This window comes from Choristoneura fumiferana, chromosome 26 (genome assembly GCF_025370935.1).
Source record: "Choristoneura fumiferana chromosome 26, NRCan_CFum_1, whole genome shotgun sequence".
Classification (NCBI taxonomy): domain Eukaryota; kingdom Metazoa; phylum Arthropoda; class Insecta; order Lepidoptera; family Tortricidae; genus Choristoneura; species Choristoneura fumiferana.
The window spans coordinates 850,606-873,285 of record NC_133497.1 but is presented as its reverse complement, the minus strand read 5'-3'; positions in this window follow the sequence as shown (position 1 = coordinate 873,285).

The following is a 22,680-nucleotide window of genomic DNA, read 5'->3' as shown; positions in this document are numbered from 1 at the left end:
ACTGGAGCTAGGGTAGGGAATGGGACTTGAAAATCAGGCAGAGATTTCCTTGAAAATCATACAGGTGCACTTATAAGGAATTTTGATCCATCCTTATATTAATCATATCACGGGGCCAAAACCATGGATAAAAGCAAGTTTTATTTTATGTCAGAATCAACCGCCCCATAATATACTGGGTCCTTTTTATAAGGGCCTATGCACACGGCTTAATTTATAGGCACAGACGACGCACGTTTAGGTTTGTGAGTTTCCGGTGATGTAAAAATAAGTCTTTGGCCTTAAAAGTGGGCAGTTTTTTTAAGTTTGGTGGAAATCAAGCAAGCGGGTCATTTGATAGAAAGCAGTACCGCCGCCTATGGATATTCGTAACATAAGTAAAAGTATGGATGGATTGCCGGCATTGAAAGAGTAGGCTCGTTTTATCAAGATCACTAAGTTTGTATTGCTCCGTTAATATCAGCACTGCAAGCTGAGAGTCCATTGCGAAACGTTCCTGACACGACACGTTACACGTTATCGTTTGTAGGTATGAGATCGCGAGTGTCAGAAACTTTACGCAATAGACCCTCGGGTCCAAGTTTTAGCGTGTGCGTTGCAAAATTACAATTTCTTTATTTGTCAACAATTACAACAAATACACAAACTTCACTGCAATAGAAGCATAGATCAGTGGTGTGCAACAGCATCTTTGACAAGCTTTTTGTTTCTGTAAGCAAATAGAATCAGCACGACTACGGCACGGGATACAGATAACTTACAGTATAACAATCGTATTTGATTTATTCGGTTGTTGGTTTCATTTGTTTGTTTGAATAAAGTAAATAAATTGATGGTAAAGTTTTATATAATAAGAGTATATTTATCAACCTAAACCGCCATTAACTTACTTACTGATGTGAGAGCGTTTTCAGATTATCCGAAATGTATGAAATATGATCCGATATCGGATCGGATTATCTGAAAGACAGGTAAATACGAGTATTTCATACATTTTACTTGCCCGATATGGTATAGGCGTCCGATAACGATATCGGATCGGATAATCTGAAAACGCTCTGATTGTGTTAAAAAGATAATTTTAGTGTAACTAACTTACTGCTGACTCCTAGGGTAAGACGAGCTATGAACACAAAGTGTGACCCTCGTTGGTAAAACGGAAGGCATTAGCTTACCATTATCTTATCGCGATTAATCTGCTCACTGTGGCCATGTGCTACTGGAAACAATGGTTGTGTTATGAATACATAACGAGACATTAGCCCGCGTATGCCGTCCGCGTTTATTACGTGCACAAATATTACATCGGCAGTGGTAAATTTGGTAAGGCGCCTTTGGGATCCTTTCATGCACCTAATCGTGCCGTTAAAGTGATCACACTATAAACCAAACACTTACCAAGTCAATTACTCCGGTTGTAGTATGGGTATGCGTTTAATGATGTTTTAAAACTGTATTAACGTGGAAGGAGTTTAATGTTTAGCGATTATTTCATCAAAGCGTGGCAGGTTCGCGTGTGACAGAGATGATAAAATTTGGAATGATGATACTATAGCGCTGATGAAGAACTGAGAAATGAAACGCAAGTCTGACTAGAATGTGTCAAGTAAAAAGAAACGCATCTGAACTAGTAGTTTGTCAATTAAAATGAAACGCAGTTTGAACTAGTAGTTGTTAATTAAAATGCAACGCAGTCTGAACTAGTAGTGGTCAATTAAAATGAACGCAGTCTGATAGTAGTGTATCATTAATGAAACGCAGTCTGACTAGTAGTGTGTCCATTAAAATGAAACGCAGTTTGAACTAGTAGTGTGTTAATTAAAATGCAACGCAGTCTGAACTAGTAGTGTGTCAATTAAAAATGAAACGCAGTTTGAACTAGTAGTGTGTAATTAAATGAAACGCAGTCTGAACTAGTAGTGTGTCAATTAAAATGAAACGCAGTCTGAACTAGTAGTGTGTCAATTAAAATGAAACGCAGTCTGAACTAGTAGTGTGTCAATTAAAATGAAACGCAGTTTGAACTAGTAGTGTGTCAATTAAAATGAAACGCAGTCTGAACTAGTAGTGTGTCAATTAAAAAGTCGGATCATCATCATCATCATCAGTAGGACGTCCACTGTTAGACGTAGGCTTCCCCCATATACCTCCAGTTGTGACTCATGAGTAAGAATTCAGTTCCTGTATGAATACGTCTCAAGATTTTGTTGGTGTAATAACATTTTCTTCTTTAATATAATACACAATGTACCTACTACATACGAGTAGTAGGTACCTAAGGTAGGTGCCTAAGTATTAAACTCCATCGTGTATAGATACATAATATTTCTCGAGAGACCAATTGCTGAATCTTAAGAGCAATATCTCAAATAAATAACCACCGGTTTAATCTTCCTGGAACTATATCGATAGCGCCATAGACAACGGCGGACAACAATGGAAGAAAGAATTGGATGTCAAACTGAACGAAATATATGTGCAGGGGCGCCTATTGTTGACAACAAATTACGAGTTTCTATTTAGGGATTTAACTGTAGGCAGGTATTATTCATCAACATAAGGTTTATTTCTTTTTGTTATATTTTCAAAATAAATTTCACATTTTTGCTAGTCTATAATTTTGACCGGGTTAATATTTATTATTAGGTCAGCACGTAGTTCGTTTTGTTTAGGAACTTTTCTGTACTAATTATATATTCGTATAGAGTTTGAAATGCGTTAGCACTTCGTGTGAATTTTGTGACAGTAATGTGTTTCATATGTGTTGATTTATGTTGAAATGGAGGAGGGCGGGCTTTCAGCATGAATTCACACGTATATCTTATACATTTGGCAGTGTAATAACAAGGTAAAAGGTTTTAGTCCATATATATGAACATTCGCAAAGTAGGTAACGCCTGAATCAATCAATTATCTATTTGGTATCCCTGACTAGAACAATTTCTGCCCGTAAATGTGGTTTGAGAAATCTATTTCAGCCTGGATTTAAATTACTTACCAAAAAGTAAAATATGGGCATGCATTATTCAAGCACACGTTCACAAGGTGCTCATATAATATATTTTAGTCTGGATAATAGGAATGTTCTTAGGATTGTTCTTAAAGAAAAAAAACCATTTCTACCTTATATTTATACCTTATAGTTTTTTACCTTAGGGTGCTATTTACGCTTAAACTGCACTACACTAACATAATTCTCAACCAATCTTAACCGTTATAATTTTCCTTGTAGATATACTTACTAACATCCTGAATTTTTTTTTTTTTTTCCACCTTAAATAAAAATTTGCACTTTAAAGGAATATTTCGCAAACGGATATAGTTTAGCCGAGAAAAAAACATCCCCACTTTACATCTATAAGAGGTAGGTACTTACCTTAATTTTTTATTTTACCACGGTCGGCGTGACTGATAAGTACATTCATGCCAATTACGGCTTTCTAATATCTAACGGTCTCTAAGCTTAGCCGCGGACGGACAGAAAGACAGACAGAGGGACAGACATGGCGAAACTAAGGATTCCTAGTTGACTACGGAACCCTAAAAATCCAATAAATTATAATTTCTCGGTGTTGAATACAAAAAAGTTTTTGTACAAAGTGTATAAAAACTGCCCGCATTTTTAACTCAGACCAAAAGCTCGTGATTTCCAGCTGTATTAAAGGGAAGCGGACGCGGTGGGTTGTCTTACAAACAACTGCAAGGCCGTCGATAGGGAATTCAAAGATTTTTTCGACACGTGACGGGTAACGCAGGGCAGGCTAGGACCGTAACAAGGTATTTAAGCAGAAGTTACGATACACCCCCGGCTCCAATAGCCGCTGTAAATAACGCTCTATCTGCGAAGCGTCGCGCCGCCCTGCCAAATTACTTGGCAACCTCCTCAGACTTCCTCTTTGAATAATATAACGAATTGTACAACAAAGCAAAATAAAACTTACTTATTACCTCCCAGACTTTTGTTGTGAGGCAAAAAATACTAATATCAGGCACGAGAGTAAGCTCATTGCTGTAGTTTACGAGAAACCGGAGGATCCTGATCGTACCCGAACCACTCGCACCGAAGTCGAAAAATTATTCAGGTTCTCTGGTATACTTCAAATTTAGTAAAATGAATAAAAAAAGTGAAATTACTCTTTGTTCCACTTCAGATAGTACAGTGTGACGACGCCGCAAAATAGTAAATGAACGTATAGACACGAATTCGAGTCAACATAGTATTTCAAATCATGGACCCTCGTGTAATACCTATAGAATACGCCATTATAATAATAGACGGCTGCGAAAAGTGATGATAAAGAAGTAATTGGAAAATATTAAACGTCCGAATAGGGATTAATCTGAGGAGAAAAGTTGGGAAAATTTGCTTTCGAGAAAATGACTGTCATTGTGGCCCAGGCGGTGCCAGGTGGAGATTAAACATCGATCAGGGGCCACTAGGAATCAGATTACATTTTTATGTCCTATTATAATTTAGTTATCTTCTTCCATATTTCACAATCCAGTTTTATGTAATCGTAAAACCGGGTAAGTGTCGTTTGTACCGAAATCTTTACTTTTAGTGCGCTGGCGTTAAAAACATGAATGCGGACCAGTGGCCGTTCTTGCCGTAAAAACCTCTCGCAATACTAATCTTAAATTCAAAATTGCACATTACTATGCTCAACGCTTGTAAAATCTGTGCACTTGAATATTTAATGCACAATTAAAAAAGCTTAGTGGAGTAAACAAGTCGATATTAATCTTAAAAGACTGGCCATTTGGCATTTTTCATAAGTCGGTACGAGTTTATGATTCTCTTTAATTTCGTAACCAGAAAATCCCAAATATAAGGTACAAGGAAGTGGTAAAGAGACATCCGCTGAGCAAGCAAATGGGCGAGCGAATACACGGGGGCTGATAAGTGACATTCCAATTGGACCCTTTGAGGGTTTAGCGACGTCTGTTTACTTAAAAAGAATCAGTGTCCCGAACTGAATTTTTGAATATCGTTAGATAATTACGGAAATCTACATAATATGAGTTAGGAAGTTTCAAACGGAGTTAATCCTGGTTAATCCAAATAAGGCATCTATGCGTACATACCTACGCAGCTTAGGAGAGTAACAAGTAGGATTCTCACTTTAACGAAAACTAAATAAAGTAAGAGTTAAAATTTAAAAAATCTACGTCTCATTAAGTGACAGCTGCGCGTCAATTAAACGTAAAATATAGCCCTCGGAGACAGCCCCCGCCCGTCGCCCTCCCCCCCCCGCCGTCCTGCGCCTTGTGCCACAACTCAACCCCCCTCAGCGAACTCATTAGCGGAGCTCTGAATGTACAATTTTGTTCCGAAACAGACACCAATTGCTATTTTTAAAAAGCATTGCCACTTATTAAAGCTAAATATTATTCTGCTTCATTACACCGACATCCAATCTACAGAGTTTTGAAAATATTACATTTTGTAGAAAATTTCCAAGAATATTTATTTTGTGAACAAAATGCACTCTCCGCTTTTATTATAATACTATAGTACATTATGCATTAAGGGGCGTAAGTAGGGGATTGTAATCCCCTTACGGCCCGTGATATGACATATTTGCGTCAGTAAATAATACGAACACTTCTATTTCGAATTGCTATTTTCGAATAGTAGCCCACCTGTCACTTTTTTCGAGTTCGTCTCCATGGATAATTTGCTAAAGCTAATCTATTTCCAACATGATAAATATTTACTACTATAATAAAATTATTGCAAACAATTTGATATTTGATATAAACTTAAAAAAATAACGAAGTTTCATGATGCGTGGAATTTTTTTTATGGTGTAAAATTGGGTTATACCTAGCTAAGTTTTAAAGATGTAAATAAAACGTTGGCTGACTTGAAACCTCTTTAGTCTGAAATTACGTACTTACTTACTTTTTAAAATTAAAGTCATAACTCCCTTGAGAAGAAAAATTATACGTAAATCCATAATTCCCGCGGGAACAATTGAGGCCATTGTCATTTAGTGTACAGGCATGGAATAACATCATTGACGAGCAAGTGTGATGAAAAAGATATTTCGTTCCGTAAAAGTTTTGAGGGTGGGACTGAAGCCTTAACGACCGATTAATTAAACACTGTGTGGTCGCTAACGATGGGCCTCATGAGGAAGCTCAAAGTCACTCAGAGGGCTATGGAGAGAGCTATGCTCGGGGTTTGTCTGCGGGATAGAATCAGAAATGATGATATCCGCAGTAGAACAACTAAGGTTACAGACATAGCCCAAAGCATTGCGAACCTGAAGTGGCAGTGGTCGGGGCACATTACTCGCAGGACTGATGGCCGATGGATTCAGATCAGAGCGGATAATATTTGCCACATATCAGTACCGTCTCTCTTTCTGTGTGTCTGACTGTACACGCGGCTAAGATCAGAGACCGTTATTTACCTTACTATAAAGCGTTAGCATGATATACCTATCAGTTGCCGACAAAGAGGTAAAATTAAAAAAAAAAAAATTTTTTAGTACTTACCTCCCATGGCTCCCATAGACGTAAGTGGTGGTGATTTTTTCTCGACTAACCCATATGTGTGTATCGTTGGATAGGTATTTAAAACCAACCAACCCAGGCCCTGTTTGCGAAATATTCAACTTTAAGTGCTTTTCTTAATTGCATATGTAATTAAATAATTGTTATGGCAAATTCAGGAGTTGTCAAATACCGTATTAAAATAATATCAAACTGTTTACCCGGTACATCTTTAGCGAAGGATTCATTTATCGCGACCCCGCGTGAAATATACTTTAAAAATTTTTTTATATGCAATTTACAGGATTAAGACTATCCTGTCCCCCTGTTTCACCATCCAATGATAAATTTAACTGACGACGATTTTGACAGACTGAACAAAAACCAACACATTTTTTGGTCAAATTTTCGCCATCTATTGCTCGAAAAAAATAGTTGTAATAAAAAAAAACTTATTTAACGGCTAAGATTGCTTGAGAATTATAAGTACTTTAAGAGTTAAATAGCAGCTTAAGGTATAAAATACCTAAACTTGGAGATTCCATACACAATACGAAATCCTTAGAAAAGTATTATTTGATTTTTTCGTAATGGCTATGGAACCTATCCTGGGCGTATCTGACACGCTCTTGGCGGTTTTTTTAATTCTAAGAAGGAAAAATTAAAAAACCGGATAATCAAGCTTACTTAGAAAATGTCACCTCATTTCGGGCTGCATATCTACTAAGTAAATACCTTCAGGAACTTACAACAGCAGGAGGTTTGTTATTTTTTTAGAATAGGGGCAAACGAGCAAACGGATCACCTAACCATCACCTGCCCATGGACACCGCAACACCTGAGAGAGCCTGTGCCCAAGATGCGACGTATGTGCTGGACACAATTATTAACTGAATCCTTCTTACAATACTTGTACATAAAGTGATTAAAGTTTACAAAAGGCATATCAAACAGTCCGTCCATTACGATGGCTTAATTATAAACGCGAAGCAGTAATTAGCGACTTGATATTCGACGTCCAGGGTATTTTACGCCAATTGTAAAAAAAAATCTGTATTACTAAAATTATATAGCTACGAATACTACCTATGTTCGTTACACTTCATAAAGTAGGTACCTACTCAAACATAGATTGCAATTAAATTTGGTGCAGAAACTTTGAGCCTGAAAATATACAAAGGCTGCGCAACCACCCAAGATTAATGGAAAATGTGATAAGCCCTCCGTCTTTTCGGTACAAACAGAGTTCATCACGTAGGTCAGTTATAAATCAATGCAGGGTGAAACCGACAGGATAGTTTAATGTTGTGCGTTATGAACGCTATATAATTAGTTATATAATTGGATTTAAAATACCTATGATACCCCACATATAGGTAAGTCGAGATAAAATCACCCCCACTTTCCATTATGGGAGCCATGGGAGGTTACCATAATTTTTTTTTAAATTACCTCTTTGTCGGCGCAAAATTAAGCTTATTTACTAACGGTCTCTGATCTTAGCGCGGACAGACAGTTTCACACAGAAAGAGAGACGGAAGACGTGAAACTGTAAGTTCCTTGACTACGACAAAAAAATATGAGCCACTAAAGGTAACCATATTTTACAAAAATAATAGGTACGCTTGGTAAAACGTGGTTTTGTGCGTCTCTTTAAAAGTAGAATGACTTCGGAATTCAGCATTATGATTATGTTTTGTAAGCCTTTGTGGCCTAGTGGACGCATCTAAGCAAGGGTCGTGGGTTAAACCTCTGAGTTTCAATTCTGCGAATTACAGTGAATTTACACGAGCTTATGAAGGTTCGTACCTCAAACCTGCAAACGATTATGGTGCGTGCGAAGTTCCATCCACAGCCCGCGTGGGAACTATGGCCAACCCTCTTGTGCTGAGAGAGGCCTTTGCCCAGCAGTGTCGTAGATCATGATTTTAAGTTTTTTTGAGGTGACGTAATGGTAATTCTGTCAGTAACACTCCACACTGGCTAGCATGATTAACTAACCAAATTATTAAAACATAAAACCATGTTAACCCGGTGGCCGCAACGGCCAACGGGCGCTTCTTTAGTTAATCTTGATTTGCGGTCCACTTTGGTTGAGGCCGTCTACGAATTACCTTATAGTTACTATAATAAACCTCATTGCATGCGTGCGTTCCTACCTACGCTGCGCATTTAACGAAAGGTTATATATTTTTGATTCAAGTTAACTCTGATATCCAAGTTAGGCGCCCACGTGTCTGTATTTTTTCTCAGGTTCCGTAGTCGTGTCTCCAACGGTTAGGCTTTTTTTTTATTTTACATATTCGAACTGGTTATTTTTTTATACAAAGGTACGTATTTTTTCTTAGCTTGACTTACCAAATCATTATGGAATATGTTTACTACTTAATATTGCAAATATCTTAACTCTATAGAAAAATTAATATAAATTAAAAAATTGTCTAAATAAATTTTTTAATCAGACAACATTAGTGCATAAATGTGTCCTCGGATAATATTAAAACCTATATAATCACTGTTAATTGGATCATCATGGTCCCATTAATTTAAAATCAAACTTAATTTGTTTTTTCTCTAACAAATTAATCGTAAATTCAATGTACGCCATCCTAGGCCCAAACGTTGTCACGCCACTCCATTTTGCTTTTATCCATTCATCGATAACTTTAAAGTGTAATAAAAATTAAAAAGATTATTTTTAAGTCGCTGAACTAAATATTGTTGAGTTTACGATACGATCTACGTTTTAATTAAGGTCAACCGGTAATGCGTCAAAAAATTAAACAGCATTTTATCAGATTTAACAAACACATTATGTCTTAAAAGCTTAACTTATTGATTTTAATATTTGAAATTATTAATATTATGATTTTATGACATTTTTAATAACTTCTACATGTAAATTATTCTTTAAAAGGTTGGGGTTTTATGGGTGAAATTTTTTATTTATTATGTGATCGTTACGGAATGATTTTAATAAAATAATTTTATATAAGCACCATGATAGTTAATTATTATTGTATAAATTCTAAGACCTACCCACTGAGCAAGGTAACATTGCCTAAATGTTAACGAACGTTGCATTTGGAAGCTTGCAAGTTACATTTGCAAGGTTGTAACATTGTTGCAATGTTGTACAAATTTTGTTGCAACCTTGAAAGTACCCACTTTCTAAGGTATTTTTGAAACGTTTCATTTGCAAGTTGCAATAACATACAAAGATAACGTAAAAGTAAGTTTCGAATTAAAGTTTCCTAGAACTTCTAGCGAGAAGTTATAGTAACTTTTAAATGAACGATTATTGTAAGTTCATGAAACTACCTTGCAGAAAGATATCTGGAGAACGTTGAAGTAAGTTTCACTTTCAACCTTAAGGCAACGTTTTAGAAACGTTGTTGCAAGCTTGAAAGTACCCACTTTCTAAGGTATTTTTGAAACTTTCATTTGGAATTTGCAGTAACATTCTAGCGAGAAGTTATAGTAACTTTTAAATGAACGATTATTGTAAGTTCATGAAACTACCTTGCAGAAAGATATCTGGAGAACGTTGAAGTAAGTTTCACTTTCAACCTTAAGGCAACGTTTTAGAAACGTTGTTGCAAGCTTGAAAGTACCCACTTTCTAAGGTATTTTTGAAACTTTCATTTGGAATTTGCAGTAACTTTCTAGCGAGAAGTTATAGTAACTTTTAAATGAACGATTATTGTAACTTCATGAAACTACCTTGCAGAAAGATCTATGGAGAACGTTGAAGTAAGTTTCACTTTCAACCTTCACGCAACGTTGTAGAAACGTTGTTGCAAGCTTGAAAGTACCCACTTTATAAGGTATTTTTGAAACATTTCTTTGGGAAGTTTCAATATCCATAACAGGTATCATAAAGTAAGTTTCAAATTGAAGGTTCTTGAAACTTCCGTAAGAATGTTACAGTAACTTTTACCTGAACGATTATTGCAACTCCACAAAACAACCTTGCAGGAAGATCTCTGGAGAAAGTTACAATAAGTTTCACTTTTAACTTTTTCTCAATGTTGCAAAAACGTTGTAGAAAGCTTGAAAGTACCCACGTTGTAAGCCTTTTTCGCAACATTGCTTATATAAGTTTCAGTAAGTAGTATTTAGAACTTAAGTAAAGTTGTGTGGCAAACTTTCTGCAACTTTTAAACGAAAGTTACTTTTTTAAGCTGCAAGTATGTTTGTAATGAAAGGTTTCTGCAACGTTAAAATATACATTTTTTCAACTTGCGTAGCGACGTTGCTGGTAAGTTTTGGTTTTAAGGTACTTGGTGAAGTTGCAGTAACATTATTTGGAAACATCCTTAAATCTTGCAGTTCCATATTATTTGTAATATTCAAATGAATGTTACATAACGTTGGTAAAAGATTTTACAGAAAGTTACTTTGGTATTATTATTGTAAGTTTCAGGTAAGTACTGCCAGTAACATTATTTTGAAACATCCTTAAACGTTCCAGTTCTATGTTATTTGTAAGATTCAAATAAATGTTACTTAACGTTACTAAAGGATCCTACAGAAAGTTACTTTGGTATTATTGTTGTAAGTTTCAGGTAAGTACTGCAGAACGTTGCACGTGAAAGTTACTGCAAGCTTCAGATGTTCAGTGCAGAAAGGTTGCAAGTGTACAATTACTGTAAGTTTGAGATGATTAGTGCACTAGGTTGCACGTGTACAATTACTGTAATTTTCGTATAAAATGACAATGAAACTTGACGTTGAAACGTTAACTGCTGCTAAAATTTATTAGCTGAATAATTTTGCATTGTCCTGACATATACAAAGTGCCAACCAATTTAAGAATCACTTGACTTGCGATTCTAAACTTGGTTGGTACTTGTATATGTCTGCACATTACACTATTATACAACTATTAAATTTAAACAACAGTTAACATTTCAACATAGTTCAATCATTTTACATGAAAGTTACAGTAATTTTACACGAGCACTAATCACCACAAACTTAACAGTAATTGTACACGTCTTTCTGCACTGAACATAACATCTGAAATTACAAACTATCAGCAGCAACATTTAAAACTAGTTTCGACATAGCTACAAAAGTAACAATAATTAAAAATAGCTATTAAGAATTAATAAAAAACAACAGTAATTACCAAAATAACATTCAATTTCTTTATAAATAAAAACAAAAGATAGATTAGATACTTATTTTTATTTCAAAATTTATGATTTACTATTAACAATTAAGCAAAAAATATTCCGATATGGTTGTGGGCTTTACTGTCACTAAAGTAAGTATTTTCTTAAGTTTAACCGCTTAACTGAGTACACAGGGTACAGGGGTAATTTTATACAAAGTACAGTAATTCCTTGGCAAAAGAATTATGAGTTGAGCAAAGACGAGGGCTGATTAATATTCATACAGCATGGTATAAGGGATTTGTGATACTAAATGCACACTGCGATTCAGATAGCCCAGCATGTTGTGCGAACGTCTCATTTGCATTTTCTATATATTATCTCTTAAAACAGTACCATGACTGAGGGACTGACTGCTCACACATGTCCATAAATATTATACAATACAATACAATACAAAGACTTTATTGTACACCAGAAATAATAATAAGCGTTACAGAAAACACATTATACACAGAGAGAAAATTACAAGGTATGCAATAGGTATAATGACTATGACTAGAGACTACCACTAAAACTTCAATGAATTATACAATATGAAACAGCCCAATTACTTAATTGCTCTGACAAAATTGATTTATCAACTTGAGTTAATGAACACATAAAATGGTCTATAGTATAGACCAGTATAGATTATACAGATGATCAATCCAAATGGGTCAGTTGGGAGAAATCAGAAACTATGAGATACAGCGAAACCTGTCCTTAGGAACCATGGCTTCCATTTTAGATTAAGGGACTGTTTCACCATCCAATGATTAGTATTAACTGACGGTTAAATGTGATGCCCTCTCTATTTGTTTTGTTCGAATAGACGGAGACGGCATCACATTTAACTGTCAGTTAACACTAATCAATGGTGAAACAGTCCCTAAATAAAAATGACATTCAATTTTTTGATTTAAATCTCATACATAACCGGGAATCGAACTGGTCAAAATCTCTGTAAACTATGTTATAAATTCTGCAAATTTTTTCGTTGTTATTGTCTGTGGATCGTGTGAATCATAAGTAAAACATGTGTGTATGTACATACAGTCTGTTCAATATAGGAATGGACAGAAGGAAAATAGGTTCTTTATAATGCACGCTTTAGGAAGTCATTTAATAAATTGCATTTTTTTAGTATACGGTCTAAACTTAATTCTAATTAAAATATCGAAGACGTCAATATTGGTTTCAATTATTCAGTAACTAACTGTTGCCCGCGACTCCGTTCACGTAGAATCCGTTTATTGCTATCCCGCGGGAACTGCAATTTTCCAGGATAAAAACTAGGATTCTATGTCCTATCTTGTACTATCTGTATACCGAATTTTACCTTAATCGGTTCAACGGTTAAGACGTGAAGTGGTAGGTAACTAACAAACATACATACAATCTTACGCAATTATAATGAATGTTGGTGAGATTAGATAGATAGATAGATAAAACGTTTATTTGTTACTGCAAACACACACAATTATTAGTTTTGCTATTTTTCATATAATAATTTAAATACAATAGAAAACTCTTTTCTATAAGTTTATATTCTTAAATAAATTTTCATAGAAAACTTTCATATTTTGTTAAAAACAGAAACGTCTTCCCATAAAATATCTAAAGAGGCAGAGGTAAAGAACATTCTGCAAGAAACGGAACGTTTATAATATTGCTGACTCAAGAAATATTCTGTACATTATTTATAGCTTTTAATCGCCAGTTTGGATCAAAATGTGACGTATACGAATAGTTTAAAATTTTTACAACGAAAGTACTGCACCAAATTTGATGAAATTTGGGATTGAAAAAAGCTTGCGCTTTATAGCGGAAACTAGGAGTAGAATATTTTTAAACAGGGAATGAGAGCGGATGAGTCCACGAAACACAGTTAGTAAATTTTGTATAAATATAAATCGAATTAATATTATGTAGAAAATTACGTAATAACATTGTGTTATTTTGTAAGTACATTACGTATTAATCTACCTACAAAGTAAACAAAATTATGACTTCATCTTATTACTTATTTTATTTTATCCATCATCATCATCATCATCATCATCATTACGACTTCACAAAAAATGTTTAGAACCTCTTCTTCTGTGACCTTAAGAGTCCAATGTTATCCTGAATGGACTATAGTATGTAAGGGTCAAACCTTGCAAGTTAAATTTGACACACTTCCAGTAATCGGATTGACTTGAAATTTGGCATATTTATGTAAATTTTGTGACAATACAATAATCTGGTAAAGACATCCTGGTGGTCCGGCCAGGAAAGGCTTCACAGGACGGAATTCCTCAACGGTTAATGGAATCTTTTTGAAATTTGGTATGGCAATTTAGTTAGTTGACAATGCAAGTACAGAAGCTTTTATTTTTGCTGACAGTAAGTACTTTATGCTCTCTGTACTTGCATTGTCAACTAAACTACATTCCCATACCAAATTTCAAGTCGATTCCATTAACCATTGAGGAGTTGTCCTGCGGAGACGATCCTGGCCGGACCACCAAGATGTCACTCCCTGATTAATGTATTGTCGCCAGATTTACATTAGTATGCCAAATTCGAAGTCAATTCGACTACTGGAAGTGCGTCAAATTTAACTTGCAAGGTTTGACCCGTACATACATAGCATACACACCTTGCAATTTAAATAAAATCTTGTAAAATGTGTTTCTTTTCACTTATGATTCACACAATCCACAATAACAATGAAAAAATTTGCAGAATTTATAACAGTTTACAGAGATTTTGACCGGGTTCGATTATGTTATTTTCACTGACTAATTTTTTCTTATCCTGAATTACGCCATCAGTTGTGCTGTTTCCAGATCATATCTTATTTTCCATGTCACTGTCTTCATCCTTACTGATGTCATTTAGTGTCAGGTCTTCCACACTCCATACTGCTTTCAGATGTCATTGTATCTAAAAAAAACGAATAATTGTTAGTGCTGTAATGTAATGCCATAAGTTCTGGTTTATTAATATCAACCACTTTGTTACCAAATTATTGAAAATAGCATTACCTGCATGTATTTCGTTCAATTCCTCTTCAATTGGTTTCATAGGGAGTGATGGAGGTGAAGATAATGAATCATCTCGATACTTTTTGCTTTTGGTAATTTTTCTTTTGTCTGACGAAGATGACGCCGCCTGCCTAGGTTTTTCCACAGCAAATGCTTCCTTCAAGTTAGCTAACAACCAAAAATAGTACATTATTGCAGAGGCCGGGAAATTAGGGATTGCCGGCCAAGTAGATAAAGGGATACGAGGCTGGCAATCTCTTTTAACGCTTAGGTATTTAATGCTTTTCTCAATCATTGTCGGGAAATTAAACATCAGAATTCCGTCAGCCGCGGCTAACTATGCAATTTTCCTGGATAAAAACTATCCTATGCTCGTTCCAGGATCTCAAACTATCTCCATACCAAATTTCATCTAATTCGGTTCAGCGGTTTATAACAGTATTTAAACTTCGCGGTTTATTTTTTCGAAATAATGCGAGTATTTCTGAGTATGTTTGAGAAAAAACATTATCTTATCTTAAGAACACATTATTAACGGCACCAGCAGCCAGCGGTATCGGCAATTTTTGAAAAAATATTAGTTTTTCATTTACAAATATACAATTTTACTCGCAAATGTGATGAAAAACATTGTATGTCGCACGGGCGGTACTAGAATTACGCACATCGACTCATTAAAGCCCTCAGTCTTCGAGTTCGGGCTTCTAATAGACTTTCGTTCGTAATTCCTTATTTACCGCCCTTAAGACAATGTACTATAAAAAAAGATCACTAGAAACATGTTGCAATCAAACCAAATTATTAAGGTTACATATCAGAACACCTACTTAAAATTGTTAATTAACACATGCATTATGAATCACAATTTATGATGTGCCTTCTCCTTAACCACTAGATAAATAAGAGTAAAGTAACCTAATCATAAAAAAAAATATGTATACAAGTTTTTTTTGCTTATTGTACTTTCTGTTGACTGTACTTGCGTTGTCATCCAATCTACATATCTATACCAAGTTTGAAGTTGTTGCCATTAACCGTTGAAGAGTGCCGTGATTCGGAGACAATCCTGGCCGGACCACCAGGATGTGACTGCCAGATTATTGTATTGTCACCCGATTTACATATGCATGCTAAATTTCAAGACAATCCAACCACTGGAAGTGGGTCAAATTAAGCTTCCAAAATTCCACCCAGACAACATAATATTATGTACATATAGTCGAGTTCATAAACTTGTGAGCGAAAAGTTGATCAAAAATATCTGACCACGACTCTATTATTAACGGCGTAGAAGCGTGTTCAGATATTTTTGATCAAATTTTTGCTTACAAGTTTATGAACTCGACTGTACCTACATACATTACAAGTTAAATAAAAGCTTGTAAAAAAACAATCTCGATTTGGAAACCTGCTACAGTCAAGTTACCTTATTAGCATAATACAGTGTGCCTTTTAAAAACCCATAAAATAAATAAATACCCAACATCAATTTTTCAAAATCACTTACTTCGGAAACCAGCAGCATATATTAATTGTAGCATAAAACGGTGAGAGTGACTGCACGTTTTGGAGCTGAAAAGAAACAAAAGATTTTGTGATTCACACAAATTTTCCTTGAATTTATTGATATTTATTTTGTAGTGAATTACATGTAAATTAATGTAGTCTCATACTTACCATGTCCTATTATGTGAATGTCTATAAGTTATCCAATCAGCTTCTGGTGGTATGTTGAAATTTATGGCGTTACTCTAAAATTTTTTTTATTTGGCCAAAGACATGTCTTTTTGTCTTCATTTAACCAGTTTCTTGGACAGACGCTTACATATTCATTATTCTCATTGGAGAATATAATAACAGAATACGGCTTCTGAAAACAACATAAAAGATTCAATTTCCAAACAATTTAGTTCATACTCATCCATATTAATTATAAAAGGTTCGACCATATCATCAATTAAAACATCTAGTAATAGAGACGCTTTGGTGTATATGTAAGTCTTTATTATGAATAAATGAATAAATAAATAAAATAAAATCTAGCTGCATCATTCTGTCTTCTATTTTAATCACATGATCAAACATGATCTCCTACGCTCCGGTGTCACCTTCTGCAGTTATTTATTGTCAATATTTCTATCATCATCCCAGCCTATATACGTCCCACTGCAGGGCACAGGCCTCCCCTCAGAATGAGAGGGCTTGGGCCATAGTTCCCACGCGGGCCCAGTGCGGATTGGGAACTTCACACACACCATTGAATTGCTTCGCAGGTTTGTGCAGGTTTCCTCACGATGTTTTCCTTCACCGCAAAGCTCGTGGTAAATTTCAAATGTAACTCCGTGCAATATTTCTATGTGCATATCAAAAATATTTATAAATAGTACATAGGTACGCACATTATGAGATTAATAGTATCCAAATGTTGTTAAAACCTGAAGTATTACCACTGTAATATGAACTTCTCTACTACAAATCAGTTTCAACCAAATATCTGTGTATGTGAAATTAATATTGGGATGAAATTATTTATTTATGTGGTTGCATTTAATGTTAACTTTACAATATTTTGATCCCACTGGTGCCACCGTTGATGCTCATGGCAGCCAACATGTTAATAAACGCAGCAGTTTCATAAAATAACTACTTGCATACACACCAAAGGCCGGCGACGGTAATCACTTAACATCAGGTAAACTGTCCGCTCGTTTGTCCCCTCCTATTTATTACATAAAAAAACCTGAATTTACTTAATTGAAGTACTTAGGTTAAAAATAAATTAAAAATAAAAGCTTGTATCAACACAAGAGTGAGACGCAAACTAGGTAATAAATGATTTCCTTACACAACCTAGCGAAATATAATTTTTGAACTTCAGCCATTTTGTTAGTATTTCGTCACTTTTTTTAATTACTGTGACTTGTTTATTCAGAACTACTAAAACTTCTGTACCATAAAATTTGAAAAATCCCAATTACTAAATTGCTCTGACAAAGTCGAGGTGATTACGAAGTTGAACACAACAGTTCTATTCGGTAACAACATTCTTACCTCAAAATGAACTTTTGTTTTGCTAAAACAGCTATTTTATCGTAAAAAAGCAATCCCTGTAGTTTAATATGCTATCTCGAGGTGCTTTTAAAATAGCAGTTATAGTGAAAAAGGTGCATTTTGAGGTTAGAATGTTTAATTCAAATTACTCTAAACTGCCGGTATATGATTGATCGATACAACTAAAACACCCAAATAAAACATGCTAGTAAAATAAACAACAGAACATAACTGTAGCATGGGAATATCAACGTTACAAGGTATATATGATCTATAGTCAAATCTATAGCTTGCATGTTCAAAATACTATTTTCAATTCAACTAGGCAGGCATAAAGCCATGTCGATGTCGTTACTCGTTAATAATAAGCATTTAGTAATAATTTAACTTACATCTTTTTCTGGTTTCTCCATTATTTTGATCTTCTTTTCTTTACACTTCTATTAGACAGGCGTACGCCATACGCACGCACGCAAACACGGTCGGTAATCAAATCAAAATGGCTGCTGGCACGCGCACGCGGACGCGGGTGACACTCTTTCCCGGCCCGGATAACACCGACATGGAAATACCGGCCCTGTTTTTTGTGTACACGTCCTTACAAACTGACAGGAGCTTCTATGGGCGTGTACACGAAAAAGAGGGTTGGTATTTCCAACCCGGTATTATCCGGGCCGGGAAAGAGTATCACCCGGCGACGCGACGCCCCGGTTTTGCCAACTTGCCAGATCGAATTCGAATTAGAAATTCGGAGATATTACGTCCAAAAAACAAGAGATCGAGAAAAAACCATTAGACTAGAGATGCTCATTTAGTACTCAATGAATTAACTCTAACAGATTACGAGTACAAAAAAAACTGACTTATGTTTTGTTAGTTTACAGAGTTATTTCCATGTTCCCGTATCGGCCTATGAAGCCGGACACTGTTAAGGATTTTAAACCGACTTCAAAAAAGGAGGAGGTTCTATGTTCCGATGTTAGTATTTTTTTTTTATGTATGTTCGCCGATTACTCAGTCAATTGTGGACCGATTTTCAAAATTATTTTTTTAATCGAAAGAGTATTTTTCTGAGGTGGTCCCATTGTCACCAAGTCAAGATCTGATGATGGGATCCTAGGGAAATCGAGTGCAAACCTCAAATTTTATAGGCACACCTATGGCGATTTTGCCATTTTTAGCATTAAGATGAGCATTTACATTCAGAAAGTATCATTTGGTAACCTGGACCTGATGAAGAAGACCGTGATGACCAATGGAACTCATCAAAGCTAAGTAATGCTCGCTCGTCTATAAACGATCATGATTAATATATCTAGATAAGCGACTAAGAAGAAGCTTTAAGTTAATGATTCTTTCAAACTGATATGATGCTGAAGCCAGAAGGTAGGCAACGGAACTCTGTTATAAAACAAAGCAACTAAGTCGTGTTTGGGCTTAATAGAATCGTTGTGAGATGTACTTTAGCTACGAATCACTAAAAAGTGAGAAATAAATAAAAAAATTAACAACAAAGTAAAACCGACTCCAAAAAATAACAAAAAATGGAACCAACCGACTACAAAACCCTTAAAAAATATTTTTCTAGGTAGGTACGTACTAGCTCGAAGTCGGTGACTCAGCATGACCCAGCAGGAGGGATGGAATGAATGCACTTCGTAGTTAGTAGGGTCTCTGGGATGTTATGAAGCTCCGTATCCGTTACCGGAACTATCGGATATCCGAAATAAAAAACTATCCGTAACCGTAACCGAATCCGATAAGTATAAAAATTTCGGATAGTTTCGGATAGGGGCGGAGTCAAAATGCGACATGTTGTGACAGGTTTTTTTTTGCCCTGCCGAGTGCCGAGCCGACAGAACGGCCGGCGTCTTATGCATCTATTGTTTATTAACTATTACAATAAAATTAAAGTCAAGTCATCTAAGAGTCATCTATGGTCTGTCCCAGAATTCGAGATACTAAAATGACGTTTCATGTGTTACCTGTTTTTTGCGTCTCATAAATAGTGATGTGCCGCAACCGGTTATTACCGAAAGATTTTGTAGGTACCTATGTATGTATGTCGTAAAATATTAAGATATGAACGGATCCGTGATGTACTAAAATGTAGGGCACTTAGGACATTCTAGAAAAGGTAAAATAGGTCTAATAAAAATGCGACCGTTTTCGAGATATTTCGACTTTTTATAGATGTTGATGTTTAAGTTTCAATTTCATTCTAAGTAAGTTTTACATTAACTAAATAATATGAGAATAATGAATATTTGATTTATTATTCTATGATATGAATATCTAAATAAAAACACGAGAAAACGCACTGATCACATCCGATGACAATACGAGTAAAGTAACGAAAATCGGTTGAATACCACTTGAATACGAAAAACATGAACAATGACGTTGTGTGATATCTGAGGGCCTACTCCGGAATTCGAAAATCAAAGTTCGTACCGTAACGTCCCTCTCACTTACGTATTAAATTAAATAGTAGTGTCAGAAGGACGGAACGACACGAACTTCGATTTTCGAATTTCGTAGTAGCCCTGCTGGTGCTGGCCCTGACTACGAAATGCAAAACTCGAACTTCGTATGTTGCCGTCCCGCTGACGCTTATCTCATTCAATACGCGAGTGAAAGGGACGGTGCCATACGAACTTCGTTTTTCTAGTTTTGTAGTAGCCCCTCTGTATTATTTTTACGTTGGCACTAAGTGATGAACACTGTATTTTTACCTGTGCTTAGATTTCATCACTTTATCGTATGATAAAGTAAAATGGAAAGTAGAATATTGAATGCATTAATGTTATTTTTGTTATCGTAAAATAAACATTTTATCGGTTATTTACGAAACCGGAATCACGGAGCAGCACTGTTCCTTTTATGCTGGCCACATTATTTTTACGTTTGACATTTCAGACTGTCATTTTAGTATCTCGAATTCTGGGACAGACCATACATTCCTATTAGAAAGAAAAATCTTTATTGTGCAAAATACAATAAAAAATACTTACAAAATTATACGAGTAGGTGTTTAATAAGCCTACTTATAGTTTGTAGGTATAGGTTTAAATTGTTTTTTATTGTAATTTTTTATTGAATTTTATTTATTCCTATTTGTATTTTACTTTTACTTCCTTAAAAATCCAATATCCGTAACCGAAACCGAAATTAACGGTTAATCTATAATAATTTAACATCCAGCGCCGCGCTTCGCGCCTACAAAGCCGCGAAAAATTGCGAATACCTACCTATAGCTACCGCTTGTCTTTAAGAAATTATTATAGATTTCGTCATTATTATACGCACTAAAACCGAAGTGTTAAAGATTGTAACGTACTCCTCTTGGCCGCCTCTCTATAGATTGTACCTACCTACAGATTATAGATTGCAAACACAAAAATGGTATAGGTAGATTCATTCACGATGACGCGTGCCGTGGTTCTTATTACAATGTCATTAATGTCTAATTTTGACAAAAATCATGCGTCCTCGTGGATGGCACTAGGTATAGATAGATATACTTTTAAACACGCTCTTATTAGCTTCACCTGTTGTAACTTGTTACTAGGGGCCAACCGCCGATCATATCGTGTCCTTGGTCGGGTTAATTTAAAAATGGACGGACAGTGTAGGAATCGGTTGACCCGACCGATATTTGGTTGATGTCAATGGCCTTGGGGTCGCGAGCGCATCCCTCGCGACAGGCCTTGGGCTGTGTCCGTGGTTAGGGTTGCCAACTATACTGTTAAAAACAGTAATAAACTGTTTTTCACTATTAAAATACTTTTTACTGTTGAACTAAAGCATGCAAAATACTGTTTTCAGCATCACACTAAGTCAGTGCCGTATAGTTACAATAGCGGTGTTTCAGAACGTATCTGTTAATTTATCTTAGTTTTAGTTTTGATTCTGACGAGATCTATGAGGCTTTTAAAAATGATACTAAATTGATAACTTGTGCGAGAAGTACCCATATATTTATCCTTAAAACATTAAAAGAAGAAAATACTGTCCATTTTAACAGACTTCAAAAAAGGAGGAGGTTCTATGTTCCAAAGTTTGTATTTTTATAAGCATTTATTTAGTTTTAGTTTCACCTGTCCCGTTGTGTCTGTCTGTAGTCAAATCTTGCAAGTTAAATTCGAAGAACTTCCAGTAGTCGGATTGACTTCAAATTTGGCATACTTATGTAAATCACGTGACAATACAATAATTTAGTAGTGGCATCCTGGTAGTCCAGCCAGGATCGTCTCCGCAGGATGGAACTCTTCAACGGTTAATAGCATCGACTTGAAATTTGGTAGGTAGGTATGCAAATAATGTAGTTTGAGTGACAATGCAAGTACAGTCAGCAAAAAGTACAGACAGTCAGCAAAAAAAGCTTGTTTTAAAAATTAAATTTTTATGGTTAGGTTATTCTAAAATACTGTTTATTTCTCTTCTCAGACCTAAATATACTATTACTTGTAAAAAAAAGTTGGCAACCCTATCCGTGGTACCACCGCCCGACTGTGTAGAAGGGGTTTAACTACCTAAGTACATTACTTTGTAATAGTTTGTAATATAACTAACTACATGTAGGTACTTACTAGGTATTGTAATCAAATCTTGCAAGTCAATTTTAACCTACTTCTAATACGGTATTTGACTATTTTGTATATATTTAAAGTATAAATTAAAATTACACAATGCCTGTTATCGAATAGAGAAAAAAATATTAAGCTATACCTTAACAAATAACAAAGTTATAAATCTTTGAAATTCAAGATTAGACAGAGAAAGACATACTGGCATGTGACGTCACACGCCAGTAGCGCCATACTTGTTGCATAGAGGAAAGCGTTTGAGAAGGACAGGTATATTGATTTTTCAAAAAAAAACACTAAATCCAATTTTCAACCGATATAAGTTTTCTCTTCGTTAAACACTGT